The sequence below is a fragment of the Anomaloglossus baeobatrachus genome, chromosome 6 (genome assembly GCF_048569485.1).
Source record: "Anomaloglossus baeobatrachus isolate aAnoBae1 chromosome 6, aAnoBae1.hap1, whole genome shotgun sequence".
Classification (NCBI taxonomy): domain Eukaryota; kingdom Metazoa; phylum Chordata; class Amphibia; order Anura; family Aromobatidae; genus Anomaloglossus; species Anomaloglossus baeobatrachus.
In genome coordinates, this window is record NC_134358.1 from 272,032,732 (window position 1) to 272,057,007 (window position 24,276).

The window sequence follows — 24,276 nt, forward strand, 5'->3', positions numbered from 1 at the left end:
GGTGAGACTTTTTGGGATTTTTTGAACTATTTGGATAAGCATGCTGGCTGGCCAGTATGACTGGTGAGTGCTCCTTATATGGCTATCTGGACTAGGAGTGCTGTCCATATGAGCCTGTGATAGATCTCTACTAGTCTATTAGAAAACATTTATCTTGGATTGCTTATAACTTATGTGGTACTTGTAACAATAGAGATTTATGTATATCAACCTGGTAAATACTTATTGTAAGCTGAGAACTTCCTCGCCTGCCCCTCCCCAATGGATGGAGGATGTAGTTTTGCATTTCTTGTTCACCCTATAATGCCAATTGTCAGAGTTTTATAAATTGTTAATAAAAATAAATTTTTTAATGGATTTCTTGGCATCATTAGTATTCTTGATTGGGTACAAGTGAAGAATGTTATTTTATGAGAAGCTATCCTTTATGATTCTGTGATAAACATGTGGACCATGTGGTTCTATAAAATATTTGCCTATTATTAAGGAGTTCTTCTCTGAAACGCGTAAGGCGTAGTCAGGCATATGGAGAGATTGTATTAGTCCATAAATACATTTTTATTGTGACCTAATAAATTTCAAGTTTTTTTAAAGACATCGATGCTGGATATGTTTCCCTTCTAATGGTCATATTAAAAATAATCTCGCATATTGAAATTTGCAAATTTATTCCCTGCGAATTGGATCTCTCTGGGGGAAATTCAGGGAAGCTGTTAAAATTGAATTATAAAGGATCCACTTATCTCTAATGCTTACTAGCTACTCTTACTGATTCATTCAGTATTCAGCGAAAAACTGCCCCCCTGCTTTATTAAGAGAAGCAAGAAGAAAAGATAGTTGGCACATGATATAAAGCGTATGTGCAACTGATATAAAATAATCACCGAGTTTTCCATGGCAGATACTGCAGGAAAATGCTTTCATTGCTTTTCCTGAAGTTTCTTCACTATCATTTTTTCTTAAAAAATTAAACATTTTTTTCTTTTTTTTGTAATGTCATCTTTAAACAGTGAGAATGAACACGCTATTTTCTTTAAAAGTGTCCCAGCTAATCATGAAGCAGTTAAAAAGAAATGACTACAGATGAAACATACGCACATGGTCATTTTTACATTGCTGTGCATTATGTTTATCTTTGCATCATTTTTATTTTGTGCTTTTTTCAGTCAAATTTTAGTTGGAATCTGCCTGAACAAAATGTTGTATGTACATACCCTATGTGGGAGAATGTGTACACGATCGGACGCTGTGCTAGTAGACAATTAGAGTTCTTGCGATAAAGAAATACAACATATCTTCAAAAAGTACAGAAATACTTTACCAGAATCAATCACAGTACATAAATATATCAACAGAAGTACCATCACTATATGAGTTCAGCACCAGAATCATAATCAGTACATTAAACATCACTCAGCTTAGTACAGAGATCAATTGAAATATTAGGTCAGTTCAATATACAGTACACCTGCATACACCTACAAATCAAAAAATGTCCATAAAAATGGTAAGGAGATACTAGAAGTTGTTGTTGTTAACATTCGTCCTTAAGCCAGCTTTACACCTTACAATTAGGTATGCGATCTCGTATGCGATGTGACACGCCCAGGTTGCATATGCAATTGAATGAGATTGCACATAGGTCGTTCATTTGCTGTCACACGTGCGTTAGTAGTCTATGTTAAATTGATCAATTTTGTGTGCGATCCTTTAGATCATGTGTTCTGTGACGTATGCATTGGACACCCTTTTTTTTTTTTTATTTATTGACTTGCCAAGCGTGTGTAATGTGTAGGGATGCGTTTTTACTATGTCATCTGCCATTCAGCTCTGCTACATGGCCGCTAACAGCAGCCACAGACAGCCATGTAGCAGAGCTGAATGGCAGATGACAGCAGACACAGACAGAGCCGCACTGTCAGAATGAACTCGGGTGAACCTCACCCGACTTCATGGTCATGCTGCGGCTCTGTCTGTGCCGCGTACTGATTAGCGGTCACCTGTGAAGGATTCACTGGTGACCGCTAAACTCCTGAGTAAGTGAATTGAGCAGCCCTCTCTCATACTCACCAATCCCCGATCCCCGGCACTGCACGGCGTTCACACTGCTCCGGCGGCTTTTACTGTTTTGAAAAAGCCGGCCGCCCATTAAACAATCTCGTATTCCCTGCTTTACCCGCCCACCGGCGCCTATGATTGGTTACAGTGAGACACGCCCCCACGCTGAGTGACAGGTGTCACACTGCACCCAATCACAGCAGCCGGTGGGCGTGTCTATACTGTGTTGTGAAATAAATAATTAAATAATTAAAAAAAAAGGCGTGCGGTCCCCCCCAATTTTAAAACCAGCCAGATAAAGCCATACGGCTGAAGGCTGGTATTCTCAGGATGGGGAGCTCCACGTTATGGGGAGCCCCCCAGCCTAACAATATCAGCCAACAGCCGCCCAGAATTGCCGCATACATTATATGCGACAGTTCTGGGACTGTACCCGGCTCTTCCCGATTTGCCCTGGTGCGTTGGCAAATCGGGGTAATAAGGAGTTATTGGCAGCCCATAGCTGCCAATAAGTCCTAGATTAATCATGTCAGGCGTCTATGAGACACCCTCCATGATTAATCTGTAAATTACAGTAAATAAACACATACACCCGAAAAATCCTTTATTAGAAATAAAAAACACAAACATATACCCTGGTTCACCACTTTAATCAGCCCCAAAAAGCCCTCCTTGTCCGGCGTACTCCAGGATGGTCCAGCGTCGCGTCCAGCTGTGCTGCATGAAGGTGACAGGAGCTGCAGAATACACCGCCGCTCCTATCAGCTCCACACAGCAAATGAAGACAGCCGCGCGATCAGCTGAGCTGTCACTGAGGTTACCCGCTCTCACTGGATCCAGAGGTGGATGCAGCGGTGGCCGCGGGTAAGCTCAGTGACCGCTCAGCTGATCGCGCTACTCACCCGCTGCTCCTCTCACCTCCACGCAGCAACTGAGGTGAGTAGCGCGATCAGCTGAGCTGTCACTGAGGTTACCCGCGGCCACCGCTGCATCCACCACTGGATCCAGTGACAGCGGGTAACCTCAGTGACAGCTCAGCTGATCGCCGGCTGTCTTCATTTGCTGTGTGGAGGTGACCGGAGCGGCTGTGTCTGCTGCAGCTCCGGTCACCTCCATGCAGCAGCACTGGATGCGACGCTGGACCATCCTGGATTACGCCGGACAAGGAGGGCTTTTTGGGGCTGATTAAAGTGGTGAACCAGGGTATATGTTTGTGTTTTTTATTTCTAATAAAGGATTTTTCGGGTGTGTGTGTTTATTTACTGTAATTTACAGATTAATCATGGAGGGTGTCTCATAGACGCCTGACATGATTAATCTAGGACTTATTGGCAGCTATGGGCTGCCAATAACTCCTTATTACCCCGATTTGCCAACGCACCAGGGCAAATCGGGAAGAGCCGGGTACAGTCCCAGAACTGTCGCATATAATGTATGCGGCAATTCTGGGCGGCTGTTGGCTGATATTGTTAGGCTGGGGGGCTCCCCATAACGTGGAGCTCCCCATCCTGAGAATACCAGCCTTCAGCCGTATGGCTTTATCTGGCTGGTTTTAAAATTGGGGGGGGACCGCACGCCGTTTTTTTTAATTATTTAATTATTTATTTCACTGCACAGAATAGACACGCCCACCGGCTGCTGTGATTGGGTGCAGTGTGACACCTGTCACTCAGCGTGGGGGCGTGTCTCACTGTAACCAATCATAGGCGCCGGTGGGCGGGTAAAGCAGGGAATACAAGATTGTTTAATGGTCGGCCGGCTTTTTCAAAACAGTAAAAGCCGCCGGAGCAGTGTGAATGCCGTGCAGAGCCGGGGATCGGGGATCGGTGAGTATATGAGAGAGGGGGATAGACTGACATGGACAGAGAGTGAGGGACAGAGATAGTGACCGACTGACAGAGATTAGTGCATGACAGACATTGTGAGGCGCTTCAGAACGCAGCTTTTCAGCTGCGCTCTGAAGCGGACCTTTTTAAGCTGCGGTGCAGAGCGCACACCTGCGCACATAGCCTCAGACATCAAAATCGTATGAGGGATGTCACACGTTACAATTCACTAGGTTCATACAACAAAACGTCCAATGTATGAGGAATAAACGACGTGTATGCGATCACCGTATTTTAGTTCAATCTTGATTGCACGTAGGTGTCACACGCAAATACGTCACGAACGATGCAGGATGTGCTTCACTTACAACTTGACCCCGACGACGGATTGAAAGATTTATTGAAGCGTGTAAAGCAGGCAATAGACTGTGGACCATAATAAACAACAGTTCTGATGAGACATAATCTCTAATTGGGGGTCATACTCTTTCTTTTGTTCTCCATTGTGTTTGGATGCCATGATGACTTTTCACATATACAGCTCATCTAAAAACCTCTTTCTATTCCAGCCAACTGCAACACATCCCAACATGGTGCCTTTAAAAATAACACTGTCATTATAATGTCCCTGAATAAAAATATCTACCCTATACAGTTCACTGATTAAATAATTGTCTCTCACTGTGCTCTCTGAGCAAGTAGATGAACCTGACATTATTCCACGTATGGCACATGGCCTCCATACTGTCCTCTCATATAAAATATTGTTATCACACAATCAACTTTATGAATCCTAACCGCCACTATCCTTAATTAGAATCTATAACCAATACATTGTCTTCCCTTATTAACTATACTCACTATAGTATCCTCCCTTATGAGTTATAACCACCACACTGTCCACTCTGACTACCTATAGCCTGTACATGCAGTCCACCCTAATTAGCTATAACTAATCCCAAGTGTCCAGTTCATGCTTTCCTTTCCATACTGAACCACCACTTTATTTTGCGGCCATTCAATACTGTGACCCCTCTGTAATACATAATCTCTGTACTGAGCCCCCCTCTTACTTTTCAACCATTTCTGTACCTTTCCCATCACATGATACCATCACAATGTTCACCCGTCCATCAACGTCTTTATTTTGTACCCCATGCTCTCTTCTTACACCAACAACAGTAGCTGTGGACCCACTGTGCCAGTGGCTGGGCTTAGCCTGGAGGGGCGTTACTAAGCAGTAGAGTTGAGCGAGGTTCTCCAGTTCACGGCTCGAGTGATTTTGGGGGCTGTTCTAGATCGAACTAGAACTCGAGTTTTTTGCTAAAGCTCGATAGTTCTAGATACGTTCGAGAACGGTTCTAGCAGCAAAAAGCAGGGCTTTTTACAGCTACAGTGTGCAGGAGCCATCGCTGGCAGCCTGCCAGAAGCTGGTAACCAAGATAAACATCGGGTATCCAAGCAAAGCGCTTTGGTTAGTAACCCGATGTTTATCCTAGTTACGTGCAGGAAGCCCACACTTCCCCGCTCAGCTCACTCCGCCCCCTCCTGCACGCGGCATGTACACACACACTCACACACACACACACGTCCCCAGCCATGCAGTCCACGACACTGATGTCCTCCTGGCACTCTGCACACATGGTCCCGCTCGGCTTACCTGCGGTGATGAAGTCCCGACCTCAGCGCTGTCACTGTCCTCCATGGCCGCCGCTTGTCACATCACCTTCTCTCGCTTCCGACCCGAGACTGACTAGCAGTGTCGTCATGGACCTCTCGCGATACTTGGCTGTGAAGGCGGCGGTCATTGAACTCAGTGACAGGGGCTGTCAGCAGTGCAGGAGATCAGCGCAGGTAATGTACCTCGCTGACAGCAGCACTTGTCATCCCCTGCAGTGACCTGGGTTGACCCATTGATGTTAGCTCAGGTCACTGCACTGCTCTCCCAGCCAATGGGGAACATCCTGCTCTTCATTGACTGGGACAGAGTGGATCGTCATGGCAACCCCTTGGATTACACAAGACCTGGATTTGTTTTTCTTTCTAATAAATTGGTTAAAAAGGGAATGTATTGGGGAGTGTTTTTTCAAATAAAAATGTGTTTGTCGTCTATTTTTTTTATTACTGACTGGGTTGGTGATGTCGGGTATCTGATAGACGCCTGACCTCACCAACCCCAGGGCTTGGTGCCAGGTGACATTACACATCTGGTATTAACCCCATATATGACCCCGTTTGCCACCGCACCAGGGCACGGGATGAGCTGGGGCAAAGCACCAGGATTGGCGCATCTAATGGATGCGCCACTTCTGGGGCGGCTGCGTCCTGCTATTTTTAGGCTGGAGAGAGTCCAATAAACATGGACCTCCCTAGTCTGAGAATATCAGACCCCAGCTGTCTGCTTTACCTTGGCTGGTGATCCAATTTTGGGGGGACCCCTACGTGGTTTTTTTTTTTAATTATTTATTTAATTTAAAATAACAGCGTGGGGTGCCCTCAGTTTTGGATTACCAGCCAAGGTGAGGCTGCCAGCTGTGGTCTGCAGGCTGCAGCTGTCTGCTTTACCCTAGCTGGCTACAAAAATAGGGGGAACCCTATGTCATTTTTTCTTTTCATTTTTTTGGCTAAATACAAAGCTAAGCACCCCTTAGTGCCACATGAAAGGCACCAAAGGGTGCAAAATTACAAAATGCAGGAGAGTGGGACATTATGTGTCTTTCTGTCATTATAATGACAGAAAAGACTGATATGAAGTGTACAAGCATAGGAAAATTACCAGAGAGCTCTACGCTGTGAAAAGCAGTAGAAAATGGCACTGGATTGAACATGTGACCGCCTCATGTAGGTTGAAGCTAAGGATCCTGGGTAAATTTATGTATTTTCCCTCCTTCAGTTTTTTTGCAGTACACAAAAAAAACGGAAGGCACACGGATGACAAACAGATGACATACGGACCGTCTACGGAACGGAAACGGATGCCACACGGATGCACCCATGAAAAAAAACGGACTGTTTTTTGCAGACCACAAAAATGAATCGGTCGTGTGAATGTAGCCTTATTCTGATCTGCCGTTTATAAACAGCAGGCAGAAATAAGTGAATAACGCCCCCCAGCGTCAGAAAATCTCCGGGGTTTCAGGGCTAGCTGAGACCCTGGAGATCATGATCCAGGACGGTTTTTCCGGTCCCCGCTCACGTGATCACAGGTATACACCATATACCGATGATCACGTTACAGTAAATTACAGCGCCTGTAAAAAATTATTTATCTCCCATCTGGCATGAACAAACATTATAAATCTCCTCCCCGGTCCCCTCCGGTCCACCGATGTCGCCAAAGTGCCCCCCTGATGCCCTCCCAGAAATCCAAGATGGCCGCGCGCACAGCAGCGCGCCGGCCGCATTTACCCTACTCCTCTGATTTCTGTCGCATGTGCCATGACACATGCGACAGAAAACTCCTCCCCAGGCCCTGCCAGGTCACCCCCTATAACCTCACCGGTGTTCCCCAGTGTCCCACAGTACCTGTGCAGCGTTGATCCCCCCACGGCCCTCTCCTTCACAATAGACACTGCTGCATGCACAGAGTGGCTGTCAGCTCAGCTTCCTGTGTTCAGACACAGTGAGTGGTGGTTATGCATCTGTAAGCTAAATGGGCGGCACGGTGGCTCAGTGGTTAGCACTGCAGTCTTTCAGCGCTGAGATCCTGGGTTCAATTCTCACCAAGGGCACCATCTGCAAGGTGTTGGTATGTTCTCCCCGTGTTTGCGTGGGTTTCTTCTGGGTACTCCAGTTTCCTCCCACACTCCAAAGACATACAGCGTTATTGAATTAATAACCCTATATAAATGAATAAATTATTATTATTACTGCAATGCCCTGCTCATGAGGTAAGGAACATAATTGATCAGGAGAGCTATATACTACATTTCCAAATGGAGGGATTTGCTTTTATAGTTTCCCTGCTGAACGACTACCAAACATGAGAGTCCGTTATACGCCACAAGACAACACATCTAAATATCGAGCTCTGTTGTTAAGTATTCATTCAGCTGGATAACTGGACTTAAAGGGGTATTCCATCTGCAAGATCCTATCCCCAATATATAGTAGGTGGAATAGCAATAATATCAGCAAATACCAATATTTGGAAATGTAGAATAGTTCTCCTGATTAGGCATGCCCTTACCTCATGAGCAGGGCATTGCAGCTTTGGTAGCAACCATTACGACATGGACTCTGCTGCTGTGGACCCGGGGAGAGTGAGTGCAGATTCATTGCACCCACACTCCTCACATGAAGGGTCTGCACTCCTAGAAAATGGGGGATATGTTCCCTGAGTGTCTCACCCCATATTCTAGACGGCCCAGAGTCGTCGTGGGACCCCTTTATTTTTTTTCTTACAATAAATTGGTGAAAGAGGAAATGTTTTGGGGACTGTTTTTTCAAATAAATTTCTTTTGTCGATTTTTTTTTTGTTAGTACTGACAGTTTATGATGTTGGGTATCTAATAGACGCCATGACATCACAAACTGCTGGGCTTGATCTCAGGTGACTTTACAGCTAGTATCAACCCGATTTATTACCCCGTTTGTCACTGCACCAGGGCACGGGATGAGCTGGGGTGAAGCGCTAGGATTGGCGCATCTAGTAGATGCGCCACGTCTGGGGTGCCTGCGGCCTGCTATTTTTAGGCTGTGAAGGCCCAATAACTATGGACCTTCCCACCCTGAGAATACCAGACCACAGCTGTCCGCTTTCCCTTGGCTGGTGATCCAATTTGGGGGGGGACCCTACTTTTTTTGTGTAATTATTAATATTTATAAAATAATTATAAAAAAAGAGCCTGAGGGGACCTCCACATTGGATCCCCAACCACGGTAAAGCTGCCAGCTGCAGTTTTCAGGCTACAGCCGTCTGCTTTACCCTAGCTGGCTATCAAAAATGGGGGACCCAACGTCATTTTTTTTTTAACTATTTTTTAAATAGAAAAAATTAATGGGCTTCCCTGTATTTTGATTGCCAACCAAGGTAACGGCAGGCAGATGGGGGTGGCAACCCATAGCTGTCTGCTTTATCTGCGCTGAGAATCAAAAATACCGCGGAGCGCTACTTCATTTTTTTTAAAGATTTATTTTTACAGCACTGTGATGTCCAGCAATCAAAATACAGGGAAGCCCATTTTGTTTTTAGTTATTTAAATAAATAATTAAAAAAAAAATATATATGGGCTCCCGCTGCATTTTTTGTATTGGTAGCTAAGGGTAATCCAAGCAGCTACTGGCTGCTAACCCCCACTGCTTGGTGTTACCTTCACTGGCAATGGAAAATCCAGGGAAGCATTTTTTTTTTTTTTTGCCAAAAAACTACAAAAAAAGGACGTGAGCTTCGCCATATTTTTGTATGCTAGCCAGGTATAGCAGGCAAGTGCTGGAAGAGTTGGATACAGCGCCAGAAGATGGCGCTTCTATGAAAGTGCCATTTTCTTAGGCAGCTGCAGACTGCAATTCGCAGCAGTAGGGCCCAGAAAGCTCAGGCCAACCTGTGCTGCGGATTCCAATCCCCAGCTGCCTAGTTGTACCTGGCTGGACACAAAAATGGGGCGAAGCCTACGTGATTTGTTTTCTAATTATTTCATGAAATTCATGAAATAATAAAAAAGGGCTTCCCTTTATTTTTGGTTCCCAGCCGGGTACAAATAGGCAACTGGGGGTTGGGGGCAGCCGTACCTGCCTGCTGTACCTGGCTAGCATACAAATATATGGCGAAGCCCACATAATTTTTTCAGGGGGCAAAAAACTTCTGCATACAGTCCTGGATGGAGTATGCTGAACCTTGTAGTTCTGCAGCTGCTGTCTGTCTGTATGGAGAAGAGCAAACAGCATCTGCAGAACTACAAGGCTCAGTATACTCCATCCAGGACTGTATGCAGAAGTTTTTTGCCCACCAAAAAAATGACGTGGGCTTCGCCATATTTTTGTATGCTAGCCAGGTACAGCAGGCAGCCACGGGCTGCCTCCAACCCCCAGTTGCCTATTTGTACCCGGCTGGGAACCAAAAATATAGGGAAGCCCGTTTTTTTTAATTATTTCACTTATTTCATGAAATAATTAAAAAACAAATGACGTGGGCTTCGCCCCATTTTTGTGTCCAGCTAGGTACAACTAGGCAGCTGGGGATTGGAATCCACAGCACAGATTAGCCCGAGGTTTCTGGGCGCCTCTGCTGCGAATTGCAGTCCGCAGCCGGCCCAGAAAATGGTGCTCTCATAGAAGCGCCATCATCTGGCGCTGTATCCAACTCTTCCAACAGCCCTGGAGCCGGGTGGCTTGTTGGGTAATCATTAGTTAATGCTGGCTTTGTTTAACTAGCCAGTATTAAGCCAGAGATTCTTAATGTCAGGCACGTTTGACCCAGCCATTAAGAATCTCCAATAAAGGGTTAAAAAAAACACCACACAGAGAAAAAATACTTTTATAGAAATAAATACACAGACACATTAGAGACTCCATTTTTATTACCCCCTGTCAGCCCTCCACGATCCATGGTCTTCTGTCTTTCTCGTTCAACAAATGCAGCTCTGCTACATCACTGCTGCACGGGGGAAGACGCTGCTTCCCGTGCAGCCTTCACTCCGTGAAGGCTGCACGGGAAGCAGCGTGTAGCCTTCACTCCGTGAGAGATCAGTGCTGCTGGCTGCTGGCGGTGACAGACGCGTTACCATAGCAACAGGGCTCCGATCATGTGATTCCCGGAGCCGCGGTTAGCGGTGACGTCACCGCTAACTGCGTTTCTATGGCAACGGTGATCTCCGTTAATGACTGGCTGTGTCAGCCAGTCCCTAACGGAACGGGTAGTCGACCGTGTGCTAGAGCATGTCGCCGGTACACGGCGATACACAAATGTGCACCGTGTACCGGAGAGTGCAATGACAGGTCCTACATGACGCGTCATAGTCATGTGATCAGTCTGTGGCCAATGAGATAATAGCCATGTGACTGGTCACATGGCTATTTTGACGTCACGATCGGTCCTGCATCACTGCTGGCAGTGCTGGTCACCGGGAGGATTTAGCGATCATCGGATGGAATAGCGGCAGGAGACAGAGTGCAGGAGGGATCGCGGTGACCGGTAAGTGTTATGGCAATGTTTATTAACTGTATGTGTACATTTATAATGCATTTTTATGTGTTTGTGGGTGCCTCCCATTATATCCTATTGGTTCGAGTTCGGTTCGTCGAACGTTCGCCGAACTGAACTCGAACGAGACCTCCGTTCGACGAACCGAACTCGAGCCGAACCACAGCCAGTTCGCTCATCTCTACTAAGCAGTTAATTGTTTTTTACCAGTACCTTTGATTGTGAAGGTATACCGTGGCTGCAGGAACCACACCAGGTACTACTCCAGTCCGTGGACCTGTGCTGTAGTCCAACGGGTCAAGGCAGGAATACAAAGTCTAAAGTGCAAAGGCAGAGTGAACGTCAGACATTGATGGGTCTGATCAGGGAGCACAGGATTAATATATGAAGCCGACTTCAGGAGGTGAGTGTTCAGGATAAACAGCAAGTCAAGTCAGGTACTGTAGCTAGCAGGAATGACAAAACAGGAATGCAACAAGACAGAGCAGATGACACAGATTGATTTGAATCTAAGCTCAGGCAAGGTGTAGAGGGAGGAGCTGCCTAATAAACCACTACTAGCAGGAGATAGGCCAGAGCAGCAACACACAGGAGATGGTTGATTAAACTCCTACAGAGTCTGAGTAGGTCTCACTACAGATAGGTAGAGACTCTCCATCAACAGGAGGATGCACCAGTGCTGGATTTGATACAAGGGAGAACTCATGGTATGATCTGACACTGGGAGGAGCAGAGCAGCGCCCGCAGTGAGTAGGACAGTGCTTACTACCCTCAGCACTCCACAGTCTTTAATGATTACACCCTTACACCACTTTCCACCCCATGCTGTTTCCACCATGGAACTCCTCTATATCCTCAGCTCCATTGTTGTGCATGCTTTACTTCTACTCCCTTGCAACACAGGAGATCAGTTGGCCTCATTACGCTACTATACTGTGAACTGTAACTTGACTTTACTCCGAAAGTGCTGGGGGTCAGAGCTTCATTAGTAATTGATTCTGAATGTTTAAAAACTCTCTTGGAGAATGGTCTAAACTCTATCCCTGGGAGTGATAAAATGCCAAAGCCTTTGACTACTGCATGAGGTGACCTGGCAGTTCCCTTCTATTAGAGACCTGCATGCCCCCTATTTCACCCTTCCAAAGATACCCATATTAAAACTTGCAAATCAAAATTATTCTGCATAGTCTATTCTGCTTTTTGGTTACTTACTGAGCCTAATTAAATTACATTAATGAATTACTCAAGCTAATAGCTGGTCTCTCTTCATTTAATCAGCAGTGCAGTGTCCAAATTTATTTTTACACCACTATTTCCATTTTGCCCAAAGCACATTACTCCATTGTAAATAGTATTGTCAATGTAGAATGTAGATATAATTCTTTCTCCACAAATTATATTGTCAGTTTAGTGCTGTTTGATTACAGAACACACTTCTCAATAACCAAAATATTCAGACATTCTATTCTACAGATAAGACAGCATTCCCGTAAGTTAGTTTATTGCAGCCTCAATGTATCATTGCAATGTCATATTGTTGCTGACATCGCTTTACAGTTTTGATGTCATATTTCCTACTGTTTGTCTGCATATATACTATATCTAGGTGCATTAAACTAATGCAATGGCATAGAGACACTATCCAAGTTGTGAAACCTTTAATAGTAGATCTAAGGAGACCAAACTGTGTTTTAATAAAGACTATATTTTTAGGTTTTATCCTGAATGATATGAAGGGATTAAAATATGAATTATTAGAGTGAACATTTATGTACAAAGTAGTATTTTATGTCATTTTTTTATATGTCAAATTGTAGTAAAAACTAAGTTTATTGAGTATAAATCCTCATACAGTGAAGTATACCTTTGCAATATGGAAAACACCAGCATTTGCTTGCTCTTTGGATGATAGAGCAGCGGCAAGTGATTATGCATTTGTGGGAGCAAGGAGCTGACTGTCACACAGCTGAGCTCCCCATAGAAAAGGCAGGGATGGTTTGTTACAATCTCTGTACTCTCAATTGTTGTATACAGAGCAGTTATGTGCTAACAGGTTGTAAGGGATGAAAAAAGAACAACTGGGTCCAAGGAACCTCAGTCAGCTTTGCTATTCAACCAGGAGGCCACAATTCTACTGTCACTGTGACTGATATACCAAACAATTATAAAGGATATCAGATTTTTAAGAAAGTATTAAAATGTTAAAGAGTCCCCAAAGGTTTTTGTGAGATTTTAAAGGTATAATATGTTAACTAAGTGTTAGATGGGCAGCGAGGTGCTCCGGCAGTCATGACACAGTCTGCCTTCTGGCTGCAGCGCAGCCCTGAATTAGCATTCTTCACCACGGCTGCTGATCTAAAGAAAGGGAAAGGGTGATGGGACTTGTAGTGCGGGACACTCTCGTGCTAGCTGTAAGCCAGGACTCCTTCATTCTCCCTCTGGGACACTTCGCAGCTGACGACCGCAGCAGTCCCCAGTGTTCCCAAACACCATAAAGAGTCAGGGTTCTTCTTAACCAACAATTCTTTACTATCAACCATTTCAACAGAGATCACATCACACCAAAGACGGGCACCAATCTTCAGCATAACAGGGGCTATCAGCTTTGGGAAATACAGTACTTCAGACAACCGCTCCGCCGTCTCACTGTGGCCGTTGTCCCTAGCAACCGGAGCTACGTTGAATTTACCGGCCAGCCATGTCCCTGGTACTCGGGCCTCTGAGTCCCTCATCCCCTCTTTCATCTTCATTCTGTCGGGCAGAGTCATCTAGTCCACTCAGGGATCTGTCTTCCTCCCCTAGGGACAGCTGTAAACCGTGACGGGGTCCCTGGGGATGGCTATCTTCAGTCCCGATTTGTCAGGCCCTACTCCTACTCCTGAAGAGCCCACTGACCTTCAGCCTTGAGAGAGGGTTCGTTGGGCATAAGCCAGAAGGCAGCCACCATCCAGGCTGTCCGGACTTCACCCTCTTGGGACGTAGTTCGGTCAGCCCACCTCTCACCAGGGCCCCTGGTGTCTGGTGCCAGGATATGACCCTGCGGGTCCAAATTACTCCTTCAAGGGCTTCACCTCACACCTCCCACAGGTGTGGTAACTCCCACTTCTCTGGGTGACTTACCTCTCCTCACTTCCCCATCCCCCGTTTTTGTTCTCAATGCTCCATCCCACTAATCCCTCCGGCCTAGCAGTACCAGCGAATTGGCTGAGCACACTGTGGCCATTTTATGGCTTTTTACCATAACACACATGAAGCAATTACCAAATACACATACATGGAATACAATCAGTCTGCAGGCTTGGGGTGGGCTGAGCCCTTCACCCTCTTACATACAGTGCCTACAAGTAGTATTCAACCCCCTGCAGATTTAGCAGGTTTACACATTCGGAATTAACTTGGCATTGTGACATTTGCACTGTAGATCAGCCTGGAAGTGTGAAATGCACTGCAGCAAAAAAGAATGTTATTTCTTTTTTTATTTTTTATTTTAAATTGTGAAAAGTTTATTCAGAGGGTCATTTATTATTCAACCCCTCAAACCACAAGAATTCTGTTTGGTTCCCCTAAAGTATTAAGAAGTATTTCAGGCACAAAGAACAATGAGCTTCACATGTTTGGATTAATTATCTATTTTTCCAGCCTTTTAAGACCCTCCCCAAACTTGTGAACAGCACTCATACTTGGTCAACATGGGAAAGACAAAGGAGCATTCCAAGGCCATCAGAGACAAGATCATGGAGGGTCACAAGGCTGGCAAGGGTTACAAAACCCTTTCCAAGGAGTTGGGCCTACCTGTCTCCACTGTTGGGAGCATCATCCGGAAGTGGAAGGCTTATGGAACTACTGTTACCCTTCCACTGCCTGGACAGCCTTTGAAAGTTTCCACCCGTGCCGAGGCCAGGCTTGTCCGAAGAGTCAAGGCTAACCCAAGGACAACAAGGAAGGAGCTCCGGGAAGATCTCATGGCAGTGGGGACATTGGTTTCAGCCAATACCATAAGTAACGTACTCCACCGCAATGGTCTCCGTTCCAGACGAGCCCGTAAGGTACCTTTACTTTCAAAGCGTCATGTCAAGGCTCGTCTACAGTTTGCTCATGATCACTTGGAGGACTCTGAGACAGACTGGTTCAAGGTTCTCTGGTCTGATGAGACCAAGATCGAGATCTTTGGTGCCAACCACACACGTGACGTTTGGAGACTGGATGGCACTGCATACGACCCCAAGAATACCATCTCTACAGTCAAGCATGGTGGTGGCAGCATCATGCTGTGGGGCTGTTTCTCAGCCAAGGGGCCTGACCATCTGGTCCGCATCCATGGGAAGATGGATAGCACAGCCTACCTGGAGATTTTGGCCAAGAACCTCCGCTCCTCCATCAAGGATCTTAAGATGGGTCGTCATTTCATCTTCCAACAAGACAACGACCCAAAGCACACAGCCAAGAAAACCAAGTCCTGGTTCAAGAGGGAAAAAATCAAGGTGTTGCAGTGGCCTAGTCAGTCTTCTGACCTTAACCCAATTGAAAACTTGTGGAAGGAGCTCAAGATTAAAGTCCACATGAGACACCCAAAGAACCTAGAAAACTTGGAGAAGATCTGCATGGAGGAGTGGGCCAAGATAACTCCAGAGACCTGTGCCGGCCTGATCAGGTCTTATAAAAGACGATTATTAGCTGTAATTGTAATACTTACCTGCACAAACAGATATCCTCGTAAGATAGCCAAATCTAAAAAAAAAACCACTCCAACTTCCAAAAATATTAAGCTTTGATATTTATTAGTCTTTTGGGTTGATTGAGAACATAGTTGTTTATCAATAATAAAAAAAATCCTCTAAAATACAACTTTCCTAATAATTCTGCACACGGTGTACATATACTAAGAATAAGTAAAAGCTAATTAAAAAAAATGCTAACAATAACCCCGTTAAAAATAAATAAATAAAAACGTGTCCAATATATAAACATATTTGCAACAGAAAGATAATCAAACATTTTAAAATGTACTTTTTGAGGCCCTTTGTAAATTCTCACCAATATCACCTACTATTGTCAAAAGAAAAAAGTTTATAAAAAGAAGATAACACTTTTGCTCAATGTTTCTTCAAAAAAGATGGGAAAACTATTTATATACATGAAAGAAAAAATGGTTTACAGCTCTAAAAATTACATTTATATGTACAAGTCATCGCCAGCTCCTGAAGATGTTAAGTTTATATATGTGATAGTAGCGAAGCATAAAACAAGAGACATAAATCTGGTATTCCTGTAATTGCACTGACCTGAAGTATAAAGCCATGTTATAACTTTTTATCACACAAAAAATGTTATAAAAATAAGAACAAGAACTATTCTTGTACTGTTATCTATTTCCTCATTCTGCTTTTCAAAAGATGGAATAAGGATCAGTTCACATTTATCTTGTACTCTCTGCCAAGTGCTTACATTGGGATTTTAATGCAAATCCCAAAATTCACGAATCAAACAATTTCCCCCACGTAAGCACTCATTATAATGATGCAGATGAAGTCACTTTGGACTTCGTCTTTTCTCTGCTCCGGTAGTGTCCCATTATTTTAGGCATCTTTTTAGTGCACAAGTGTGGATGACCACAGTAGTGTGAAAGCTTAAAAAAAGATAGATACCACTGGAAAAGACATCAGAGTTCAAAATATCTCCATCTGCTTCATTATCATGAGCGGATCCACCAAGGGTTTTGTCTAAATCTCATTTTTGTGGCATTTACATGGAAAACCGTTGTAAAGTGCTCAGCTTAGAATACAAAAATGTAATCCCGGCCTTGTACTGAAAGAGATCCAAAAGTGTTATGTACTTCAAAATGTTACCAATAAAAACTGAAACTTATCCTACACAAAACTAGCCCCCTCGTAGGTCTGTCTTCTTTCACATGAAATGAAGAGGGGGTCCCACATTACTGGTAGAACAAAGTTTCAGGAAATGGGATAAGAATCCAATCACACAAAAAAAATTCAGTGAAATCTGCACTCCCAAATCCAAATTTGCACTCCTGAGTAGAGATTAGCGAACCTCAGGAGGTTCAGTTCGCTTGCTGCAATCTAACTGAACCTTCACTGGTGCCAACTTGGCCTGAGGAGATTCGGAATCACTGATTGGATGTAAAAAATAGTAACTTCAGCTGTAGAAAAATTCATTGAGACATGCAATTTATATATTGGGGTTGCTTTTGGGGGGGTTTTCTGGCACTTTAGGGACAAGTGATACCTACGTACCACAAAAAGTCAATTTACTCCTATTATCTATTGTTATAATTACAAATTATATGGTAAAACAACATTTTAGATGAAAACAAATTTTTTTTGATTTTAACATCAAAATTGTAAAAAGGTCTGTGAAGCATACACAGCTTCACCATTCTCAATACTCCCTTAGAATAATTCCTTGATTTTTGCTGTTTTAATACCTCAGCAAATCAGACATGGCGTCTGTAATTCATTCCAGACAAATTTACATTGCAAATATTAAATGTCGCTTCTCCCTTCCATGCCCTAACATGTGTCCCAAAAGAACTTTTGAATACAGTCAGGGTACCGCCAAGCTCAGAAGAAATTGGGTAACAAACTCTGTGATCCACATTTCGGTGTGACTTCTTGCATAAGTGAAACAAATGGGGCTAAGGCAACATTTTCACACAAAAAACAAACATTTTCAATATGCCAACTAGAGATGGGCGAATAGTCAAATAGTCCAGATTCTTCATGCCAAATAATTTCTATTATTCATGTATTCATACTTAAAAACATACCTAATGCAAGTCAATGGGAAACTTAAAGAACTTTCTGTAAGACCTTGGAAGTAGGTCTGGGAAGGCTGTAAAAATGTTGCAATGGAGGGAAAGTGATGAAACTGAATGAGAACAGCATAAGGAAGATGCCTAGGTGCATTTCTGACTCACAGTTGGTTTCTGGAAATAATCTTGTTAGAGTACTTTGAAAATTAAAGCACTAGAATTCTACTTATTGAGTTTCCCGGAAGCAGTCACACTGCTTCCTGGTCCAATCATTAAAGTTCATAAATATGCACTGCTTCCTCCGCCCATCATCTGTAAGATTGTCTGTGATTGGTGGCAGTCCTGCTTTCCCCGCCCACACTCTGTGACATACAGTGAACTCAGTTGAACCCACTATGAGATTGCCAGATTGTGGGACATGGTGGCTCAGCAGTCCTGCAATCCGACAGCAGTTTCTACTGAGTGGGAACCTACAACTGTGAACTCTGACAGTCCAGTAATAGTTGAACTGAGTTCACAGCTGGAGGTTCCCACTGTGTGATCTCTGTGCTTCCATGTCCCGCAATCTGGCAGTGAGTTCAAATGAATTCACTGATGGCAGTGAGAAAACCCTTGGCTATGAACTCCTGTGAACTCAAGAACATTACTCTCTGCTGCCCTCAGTGTGTCCTGGAGGTTGTAGTGAATGGTAAAGCTTTCCATCACTGCAGACTGTGGATGTAGCAGAGCCAGGATTGTCATGGGATTTCATGTTGATTAAGTCAGACCTGCAGAGGTGTTTTAAAGCTTAACAAATGGGTGAAAGAGGGTGTGTGTATTTTTTATTTTAAATAAAATATTTTTCTATATATTTATTTCTTTTGACTTACAGGTTGGCAATGTGGGTGTCTCTCGGATCCTCCCCATTATTAACCTAGAGCTTGATAGTAGCTGTGATTTTTGACAAATCACAGCTGAGATCAACCTAATATATTACCCTGATTGCCACCGCACCAGGGCAATCGGGATGAACCTGGTAAAGCACTAGAATTGGTGCACCTTATGGATGCGCTACTTCTGAGGCAGCTGGAGACTAGAATTTTTAGGTTGAGAGAAGCCAATATCCATGGCTCCTTCATGATAATACCAGCCTCTAGCTGTCAGCTTTTTCAGGGATTCACTATTTTACAGCCCAGAACTTCTCATCCCCATTGACTTGTACGGTGTTTATTATAAGGGGTCAAGTGTACATAATGTTCATTTCCCAAACCTAACATTTCTTTTTAGTTTGGTCAGATTTAGTGATGAGCGAGTACCAAAAAGCTCGGGTGCTCGAGGCTCGGGCCAAGCATCCCAAGATACTCGTGTACTCGGCCCAAGCACCGAGCCCAATGTTATCTTATGGGAGACCCGAGTATTTTTATGAAATGACCCCCGGCAACATGTAGAAACCCTAAAAATGTCAGAAAAGTCTTAGAAGAGTGCTCAAATGACATGGCAACAGCATGGGGAAGACCCCTTGAAGCATTTATCACTCAAAAGTCACAGCTGTGAACAATTTTGTCCGAGTTTTACACTATTTTTTCGGACTCACCAGAAAACCTTCCAAAATGACCCCAAAAGGAATTTTCATGGCGGAAATGTTAAGGGCACATACCCAATAGTGAGATAGAGCTGGTGTATGTTACTTTTTGAGATTACATGAAAGATTTTACGTGAAAACATTATGTGGCACTCCGATGTCCAAAACGCACGTTTTTTGCTTTTTACTAGCGATGTCAGTCATCTTTTTTTTTCATTCTATCTCCCTCAGTCCGTCGGTCGGTCGCTCTATCTGTCTGTCGGTCTCTCTCTGTCTTGTCTGTCCCCCTCTCACAGTCTGTCGGTCAGTCTCCCCCCTCTCTCATACTTATCGTTCCCCGATCACTGCCGTGGCGCTGCACAGCTGTTCACTAAACTCCGGCGGCTTTTCCTCTTTTGAAAAAGCCGGCCGCTCATTAAACAATCTCGTATTCCCTGCTTTCCTGCTTTTCGGCGCCTATGATTGGTTGCAGTGAGACACACCCCCACGCTGAGTGACAGGTGTCTCACTGCACCCAATCACAGCAGCCGGTGGGCGTGTGTATACTGTGCAGTGAAATAAATAATTAAAGAAACCGGCGTGCGGTTCCCCCCAATTTTAATACCAGCCAGATAAAGCCATACGGCTGAAGGCTGGTATTCTCAGGATGGGGAGCTCCACATTATGGGGAGCCCCCCAGCCTAACAATATCAGTCAGCAGCCGCCCAGAATTGCCGCATACATTAGATGCGACAGTTCTGGGACTGTACCCGGTTCTTCCCGATTTACCCTAGTGCGTTGGCAAATCGGGGTAATAAGGAGCTATTGGCAGCCCATAGCTGCCTATAAGACCTAGATTAATCATGTCAGGCGTCTCCCCGAGAAACCTTCCATGATTAATCTGTAAGTGACAGTAAATAAACACACACACACACACAAAAAAATCCTTTATTAGAAATAAAAAACACAAACCAATTCCCTCGTAACCAATTTAATAAGCCCCAAAAAGCCCTCCATGTCCGGCGTAATCCACGGACCTCCAGTGCTCTGCTGCATGGAGGTGACAGGAGCTGCAGCAGACACCGCCGCTCCTGTCACCTCCACGCAGCTAATAAAGACAGCCGCGCGATCAGCTGAGCTGTCACTGAGGTTACCTGGATCCAGCGGTGGATGCAGCGGTGGCCGCGGGTAACCTCAGTGACAGCTCAGCTGATCGCGCTACTCACCGCCGCTCCTGTCACCTCCACGCAGCTAATGAAGACAGCCGCGCGGTCAGCTGAGCTGTAACTAAGCTTATCCATGGCCACCGCTGGATCCAGCGGTGGCCGTGAGTTACCTGACTGACAGCAGCTGATCGCGCTATTCACCTCAGTTGCTGTGTGAAGCTGACAGGAGCGTCGGTGTCTGCTCCAGCTCCTGTCACCTCCATGCAGCAGAGCTGGAAGCGAGCACAGCGCGCCCGCCGGTATAAAGGCTCGGTCACGCTGTGCGGGCCGGCCAATCACTGCAATTCCACAACTAACAGGGCTGTGGCATTGCAGTGGTCTGCTAGCCAATCCCTGCATGAGGGCTGGCTCTCAAAAGAGCACCAACATGCACGGATGAAGACCACGAGTACAGCACGAGTATTGCGAAATTACTCGGTACCCGCCGAGTAGCCCGAGTACAGTGATACTCGTGCGAGTACCGAGTAGTGACAAGCGTACTCGCTCATCACTAGTCAGATTCAGTGAACCCGAATAACAACGCGTCTACTGATCACTAGTAACAAATTGTGGGGTCCATGTTCTCGTGATATACCTTGTAAAAGTGAAAAAAAATGTGCTAAAACCATATGTTAGAGGCAAAATTATTTTTCTTTTTATAATGCATTGTGCACTAACTCCTCTGTGGTATCTGAAGGGTTAAAATTTTCCTTACAACAATTCTGAAGTATTTAAGGGTTTAGTTTGTAAAATGGTATCTCTTTTGGGAGTTTCCAATATATAGGTCCCTCAAAGTTCATTAAAGTCTGAACAGATCTCTAAAGAAAAATGTTTTCGTAAATTTCTTAATTCCAAGATGTTTATAATGAAAGGCAAAACATATTGACCTAAATGTACCGGTAAAGTAAAGTACAAATATGATGTTAAAAAACAATCACGGGGAAGTATTAAAAAGTATTATTACCAGATAAAGTAACACTGGTCAGATTTAAAAAATGTGGCGTTGCCATTAATATCAAAATTGGCACAATAATTAAGGAGTAGAGTTGAGTGAACCCATGGAAGTTCGGTTCGGCTGCTTCAGCCGGACTTTAGATAAATAATTAACAAGTTGTCCTTTGCATGTAATTAGTGAACACACAACATGAACTAGCCAACTATTGTGCCCGAGGGTATCCCGCCCTAAGGACAATAAATGTGATTGCACCATAGATATTTAATCAGGTATCATTTTATTGTGAAAAAATATAAAAAAACATTCAAAAAAGTGGAAAACAGGGATGGGTCACATATAAAAATATTTTGTTATTCCTTTTTTGCACACTGCACTTTATTTGGTTCTGTGTACAATTAACATTTGTAGGTAATTTATATAGTTTTAAGTGGATGCAGGTTTAACCCCTTGACAATCGGCCGATTTTTCGCTTTCCGTTTTTTTGTCCGCCATTCTTCTTCTGAGAGATGTAACTTTTTTATTTTTCAGTCAATATAGTCATGTGAGGGCTAATTTTTTGCAGAATGAGCTTTACTATTAAATTAAATTATACGTTTTACCATACAGTGTACTGGAAGATGGCAAACAAATTCCAAATGCAGAACAATTGCAAAAAAAGTGTGATAGCACTATTGTTTTTGAGATATTTTATTTACTGTGTTCACTATATTGTAAAACTGATGTGTAGGTGTGATGCCTCAGGTCAGTGTGAGTTCGTAGACACCAAACATGTATAGGTTTACGTTTATATAAGGGGTTAAAAAAAATCGGAAATTTGTCCGAAAAAAGTGGCGCACGTTTTACGCCATATTCCGTGACCTGTAGTGTTCTTGTTTTTTAGGATCTATGGCTCAGTAATGGCTTATTTTTTACATCTCAAGGTGACGTTTTTAACGGTATCAATTTTGCGCAGATGCTACGTTTTGATAGCCTGTTATTGCATTTTGCGCAAAAGTTGTGGCGACAAAAAAATGTAATTTTGGTGTTTGGAATTTTTTTTCCGCTACGCCGATTACTGATCAGATTAATTCATTTTATATTTTGATAGATCGGGCGTTTCTGAACGCAGCGATACTAAATGTGTGTATATTTTTTATTTTTTAACCCTTTAATTTTCAATGGGGCGAAAGGGGGGTGATTTGAACTTTAGGGTTTTTGATTTTTCTTTTAATTTTTTTTAACTTTTTTTTTACTTTTTTTTTATTTTACTAGTCCCCCTAGGGGGCTATAGCGATCAGCAATCCGATCGCTCTGCCCTATCTGCTGATCACAGCTACACAACTGTAAACATCAGATATGATAACTTTCTGATTCACTCGGCTCCAGGCCGAATGAAACCAAAAATTACTCATGATAGCTACAGGCATCATCACATGACCCTGTGCTACCATGGCAACCACTGAAAGTCACGTGATCATGTCACGTGACTTCCGGTATCGGGCGGTAAGTAAAAGTTTACCACCGATGCCATTTAAATGGCGCTGTCACATATTGACAGCACCATTTAAGGGGTTAAACGGCACGAGCAGATAACGATTCTGCTCGTGCCTAGCAGGCACACATCTCAGCTGTGAAAATCAGCAGAGATGTGCGCTGATCGTGGCAAGCTGCCGGCATCAGAGCACGGCAGTAATACTATGACCGCTAGGATGTAATATTACTGCCCGCAGTCGTTAAGGGGTTAAGGGCTGTTATTTTGTATATTACGGGGCGCAACTTAGCAATTGTAATATATAACACACAATGTCTGATTGGTATTTTCAGAACAATGAAGCTATAGAAACTAAGTAATAAAATATTAATTCTTATTCAAATATCATTAAAAAATTGTTACAAATATAATTTTCAATAAGAATTCCACATATATACAACAGGGACATGAATATGAGTCAGCAAGCAAGATAAAGGATTATTTTCACAGTGAGAAATTGTCTATTTTATAAAAGTACAAATATATATATAAATATAGAAAAATACATCCCTTTTATATATATATATATATATATATATATATATAAACAGTGATTAATAAATATTGTCACTAGTGCACATAATTATTCAAGGGCAAAAATTCATATAAATAGCATGGGGTAATTATTATTATAAAAAATATATATTTATATATGATATTATAATATCAAAGTTTATTTGCAAAATGCATTATCTTAACTATATATACATTTTATAAAAGACCAAATATACAAAAAAAAATTTAAACCATGCAATTAATAGCAGATTAAAACATATATTACACCCATGAAAAAAGGCCTTATATTGCAGCCTAAAGTGCTGATAGATAGTGTCAAGTGCAATGCTCTAATCACTGATTAACATAAGCCTGTTAGTATTGCACAATGTGTAATATATGTACAAACTTCTGTCCATAAAAGAACGGATACTGGCATCGCATTATTGACATTTTATGTACATAAATGGACTCCATTTGCATAATTATAATGCATAATAATAATAATTGGTGGCTTGATAATCATGAATATGGATATTATCGGCATCTGTAAATTGGTTAGTGTCCTTCCTGGTGGCTCTGTGTTTTTCACTTTTTTTAATGTTTTTTATATTTTCTCACAATAAAATTAAACTTGATTAAATATCTATGGTGCAATCGCATTAATTGTTCCTAGGGCAAGATACCCTCGGGCATGATAGTTGACTTGGACTTTAGATAAAGTTTGGTTTGGGACCCGTCTCGACTTGAACTCCAGTGGGAGTTACTAATTGGGCT

General features: G+C 43.3%; 1 protein-coding gene across 1 annotated transcript in view; it reads left to right on the plus strand.

Annotated features, from left to right (window-relative positions):
- Nucleotides 1–24,276, plus strand: part of LOC142243201 (cadherin-9-like) — a 408,827-nt gene that overhangs the window by 286,896 nt on the left and 97,655 nt on the right. The gene's annotated exons all lie outside the window — the stretch shown is intronic.